Raw genomic sequence first — 6,000 nt, forward strand, 5'->3', positions numbered from 1 at the left:
CTCACTCTCTCTCTCTCTCTTTGATAAAATTTTGTCTACGTAAACGTCGAATTCTGTATCCATTAGTCCTACACTGGTTTCATATTAACACACTTCAGTCCCAGAGGCCTAGATATGGATAGGTCACTGGTAGATAGAAAAAGAAATGAAAATACCATGTGATAGACAAATAGAAGAACAAATAAACATGTTCAATTTTCGAATGTGCAAAATCCGATCACTCAAAATTCTTTTCCTGGAAGTGCACAACTGTATTCGATAAGGAATAAAAGTGCAGCAATCAAGAGTATTTAGGTTATAGGTAAGTACTAGGTACCGTAATAACAGTATATAATCTTGTGTAGTTAATAGTTAACCTACATTGAGAAAACCATAGTAGATAGAGGTCGGGTGGAAGTGCTGCGAAATTCACTCCTAATCTTTATGACCTGCTAAAAATATCTTTATGTTTCTAGTTTCAGGTCAAAGTAAAACTAGGATATAGCTTTAATTTTATGACAGGAAGATTTGTGCAGGAGGGGGTTAATATGAAAAAGTCAGCTGTTATCTTTTCTCCCTTGTACCTAGTATTTATTAACTTTATTTTTCATTATTCCTCGGTGGTGTAGTGGTCAAGGCGCTCGCCTGGTAAACAGGAGGGCGTGGGTTCAATCCCAGCCGAGGTATGTGAAAAAGTCGGCTGTTATCCTCATTGAGCACGCAAACAGGTTAATCCTTTGTCCGGTGGAAACTGCACTTTCTATATTAAAATGTCTGACTGGAGCTCAGCAATATTACATTCGACCCATAACCGAAGCAGAACATCATTCTGTAGCTGTTATCCTCATTGAGCACGCAAACAGGTTAATCCTTTGTCCGATGGAAACTGCACTTTCTATATTAAAATGTCTGACTGGAGCTCAGCAATATTACATTCGACCCATAACCGAAGCAGAACATCATTCTGTCTGAATAGAAAGTTGAAATTTGAAAAGATTATGCTCTAAATGTCACCAAAATGCCTTTGACCCAAGAAATTTCCTTGTTAAGAACGTGCATTGTAGGAGAGAGGCATTTTCTATATAAGGAAAATCCAATGAACGTACTTCTTGATGTTCTAAAGTACCTACCTGTGTTGCCCTTAACAATCAGTATTAAGGTACCTTTACACTGGGGCAACCTAACCTAGCAACAGGCAACAGCGACCTGCGGCGGATTGCTTGTTGCTGGTTGCCTGGATTTTCTATAGGAATATAAGGAAAATCCAATGAACGTACTTCTTGATGTTCTAAAGTACCTACCTGTGTTGCCCTTAACAATCAGTATTAAATACATGCGAACTGAGATTGAAAAGCACAAGTAGTGCTCTATCTAGAGAATTAGGCCTTTAGCTTGGGACCTAAAGTCCTATTGCGCTCCCTGAATTGGGATAAAATAATGAAATAAATTTACTGTGAAAGTGTTTACGTCAATATGTACGTATCTCGAATAAATTTATTCCAATTTAAGTTGTAGATAAATAATCAATTGGAACAGTTGTCAGTAGTCATTATTCAAATCGAATTTCCAATCAACTAATATCTCCCACGTTAGGTACAATTGCCAAAATCTCGAAACTTTGTTCGTTAGCTTGGGACCAAAAGTCCTATTGCGCTCCCTGGATTGGGATAAAATAATGAAATAAATTTACTGTAAAAGTGTTTACGTTAATATGTACGTATCTCGAATAAATTTATTCCAATTTAAGTTGTAGATAAATAATCAATTAAAACAGTTTGTCAGTAGTCATTATTCAAATCGAATTTCCAATCAACTAATATCTCCCACGTTAGGTACAATTGCCAAAATCTCGAAACTTTGTTCTCCCCAATTTCAGCTGCCATTTTCGTTTTGTTTGAATTTTCGTTTCCTCCTATGACGAAGATAAATAGTTTTCAGATTCCGCTTGCCAGATAATGGAGACTAAGAAAATCAATTTGTACCCTTGTCTCAACTTTGTGACAGTTCCTTCACACTGACTAGGTAGGTATCTTTGCAAATCTACAACTCTCATTTGGAAAACAAGAGTGTAAATTAATTTAGGTTTTGATAAAATCAATGGAGTTTCCTCTGACTGATTGAACACTTTCTATCCGTCAGAATTTTCTTCAAATAATTTGAATTCATATAATATACAATCCATGGTTTTCCCTCATAAATAATATACCTACATACGATTCTTTTGAGATGATTGATTGAACGGACCTACTGAAAGTTTTACTTTAACTTTATTTTTCATTATTCCCCCCTTTTTTTATTACCTAAATAATTATTAGTAATGTTACAATTACCAATTGTACAATGTTAAACTTTGTACAATTGGGTATTGATGGAAGTTAAATAGATGAATCTGAAAGCATCCTCCATATTCAAATCTCTATCTGCAATCATTTCGGGCTGAGACTTATCGAAAATACAAAGAAATGAAGCAACAATGATACTACCTACATAAAAGTCTGATGTGACCCCAGTGTTTGAAAGGGTTGAACTAGCTGCCCTGGAACTTAAATAGATGAATCTGAAAGCATCCTCCATATTCAAATCTCTATCTGCAATCATTTCGGGCTGAGACTGATGCTGGTTTGGATACACCAGTTGCTGACTTATCAAAAATACAAAGAAATGAAGCAACAATGATACTACCTACATAAAAGTCTGATGTGACCCCAGTGTTTGAAAGGGTTGAACTAGCTGCCCACATAAAAAAAGTCAACAAAAATTCCACGTGGACAGTCACACAATCAGTATAGGTAACCACTGAGATGACCTAGATAAAACAGTAAACTCTATCCTTCAGTGCCAAGGTCTTTGAAAATACATTAGAAATTGAACTCTTGATACTTTGAAATTTGCAAGTTCGTGCTGTATGATGTAAGTGTTTAGACTGTTTAGCGTTTATTTTCAGTAATTGGGGGTAGAAAATGTTGATTACTTCTCAAGTCCTCGCTCAGGTTACTGACAAATACAACTTACCTTGGCTGTAACACAAGTAGCAGACTTCCTCTTCACGCAACCTTTGTGTTACTGTTACAAGTGTTACAGGACGAATTTGTCCCAATAGACGATCTTCTACTCGCATAGTTTGTAGACGTAGTGCTTCATTGAGGCTATCAACTTGAGCATGAAACATTATCGAAAGCAAATATTGTTTCAAGTTCCAAGACAATAGATACAACAAAAGAAGAGATACTCAACTTTCAATACAAGTTGTCTAGGGGTGTTCACAGTGACAATACATAAAGCTATTTGAAGCCAAGTTGGCTATTTCTGCTGTAAATTGAGTCTCTTATTATCAACTAGAGGTTCTTCTAAGACTACTTGCTTTTGTTTAGAGTCTTTTGACAATAAATTATGAGAAGTGAAGAGGCCGTGTTGAGTCACACTAAATCAATGCTAATTTTTTTTCTCTCTTTCCTTTTCTATTAGATTTCCATAGTTGAAGTTTCGTGTCTAGTATCAGTATACTACTATCTACCTGATGAGGGATCTACTTGCTTTTGTTTTGAGTCTTTTGACAATAAATTATGAGAATTGAAGAGGCCGTGTTGAGTCACACTAAATCAATGCTAATTTTTTTCCTCTCTTTCCTTTTCTATTAGATTTCCATAGTTGAAGTTTCGTGTCTAGTATCAGTATACTACTATCTACCTGATGAGGGGAGAAACCTCAAAAGACATTTTCATTGAAAATGTTCACAGTCAAGAAGGAAATAGAGCAAGCTGACTTGCGACTAGTGTTATGTTCCCTTGGAAAGAAAAATCACCTTGGGTTTCTTGTTTTAAAACTTTCGAGGGGAATTCAATTAAAATAATCATAATATAAATACCTACGTATATGTAGAAAAAAAAACTTCAAAACTTCATGCTGAACAATGATCTGGGCTTTTCTTATAGCTTATAGCACCATTAGTATTTCCTGAGTATCCCTGAGATTCATGAGTTAGTATCTTGAATTCTTGAACCATCTGTACTGTACGTTGCAGGTAGTCTATAGTTTCTTCTTTCCAGGCGCTCATTGAATTAATTAAAATCATGAACCACCTGTGAGTTGAATTGAATTGAAACTACTACGAGTCTACATCAAGAACAAAAAATTATCTGTATAGAAAAAAATATTGTGAAAAATTCCAGAACCATGGACATGTAAACAAAGTTAGTATTGCTGAGAGCGCATGCGCAGAGCGATACAAAACTCTAGTAACGTAGATTCTAGATCTCTGAGCTCTAAAGTAGTATCTTGAATTCTTGAACCATCTGTACTGTACGTTGCAGGTAGTCTATAGTTTCTTCTTTCCAGGCGCTCATTGAATTAATTAAAATCATGAACCACCTGTGAGTTGAATTGAATTGAATTGAATTGAAACTACTACGAGTCTACATCAAGAACAAAAAAGTATCTGTATAGAAAAAAATATTGTGAAAAATTCCAGAACCATGGACATGTAATGTAAACAAAGTTAGTATTGCTGAGAGCGCATGCGCAGAGCGATACAAAACTCTAGTAACGTAGATTCTAGATCTCTGAGCTCTAAATATTCTTGTTTAGCATATACCTGACTATATTTCATTACCAATTTGGTTATTCTGGTACACGGTTTACGTATAATGAAATTTCTGATAGTGCTCCTAACAGATATTACGTAGTGTTTTTTTAAAGTTATTATTTAATTAAATTTTAATAAAATAAGTTATATATGTATTTTAATTTTTAGTGTTTACAGTGTGTTGTAGATTCACTGCTTTGGAGTGAGATATTTTTTCTGTAACTTAATAAAAAGGTAATCTTACTAGTGAAGGTAATATTTAGGTACTTGGAATAACAACTGAAAAGCAGGTATACCTATTATTTATTACGAAATATTGCTTTTTGAAAATATTAGGTACCTCCTGTTGCTTTTTGATAACAATGATGAAAATAATGATACCTATAAAGTACCTACTTAATTTAATTTATATTTAATTATATTATTTAAAATAAATTCCTTTATATTTTGGAGCAGGTACCTACTTGAGTTACCTAAACATTGTTTGTTTACGTAAAAATATAGGTGCCTACCTAATTCTGACAATATTAATAACAACAACAACAACAACAACAGTAGCAGCAACATAAGACGAGTGATTCTTAATGCATACTTTAATTATGTAGGTAATGGGATTATCTTCTAAAGTTATAATAACAACAACAACAGTAGCAGCAACATAAGACGAGTGATTCTTAATGCATACTTTAATTATGTAGGTAATGGGATTATCTTCTAAAGTTTTATAAAATAACTGATGAGGCTCTCACAGTCCTCCGAAACACATGAACCACCTACTACACTGGGTAATCTGGTTAGTTCTAAGAAAAGCTTAATGTAATATTCAGTAAAATCTTTCAAATTTATAACTTATCTTATTAAGAAATACCTGATGAGGGGAGAAACCTCAAAAGACATTTTCATTGAAAATGTTCACAGTCAAGAAGGAAATAGAGCAAGCTGACTTGCGACTACCTAAATATATACAGCCCCTTGTGTAACTGACTGACTCACGTATACAAATTCTAACCCACTTCTAGATGAGCTAGGAAGATGCGAAACAGAGTACCTAATGTGTTTATAACTCCTACAACTTGTTGCCATTCCTGATTTTGACCGTTGAAAAAATAAATAAAACATTCTTTTTCAAACCAAAATCTGGGCAGCGTCCAAACAAGTTAGCTAAAGTTGGCATAATAACCCCAGCTATTTCTTGTATCTTTAATCCGGTTTTTAACCTTCCTCAAGATACTGTGCATTTCTTAGTTCCAATTATTACGTGATTACGCGTCTTGAAAAAATGGCGAACGAGGAAGAAAAACCAGACAAGAAAATAATTTACTAAGTGTATTAATCACTCTAGGAAGATTAGTGCTAGTACCTAAAGTTCACTCCCTTAATTGGCTTTAGTAGAATGAAGATACTTGTTGTTCTACGTATAAGACCGAAGGTCAGAATTC

The sequence above is a fragment of the Diaphorina citri genome, unplaced genomic scaffold (genome assembly GCF_000475195.1).
Source record: "Diaphorina citri unplaced genomic scaffold, Diaci psyllid genome assembly version 1.1 scaffold879, whole genome shotgun sequence".
Taxonomy (NCBI): Eukaryota; Metazoa; Arthropoda; class Insecta; order Hemiptera; family Psyllidae; genus Diaphorina; species Diaphorina citri.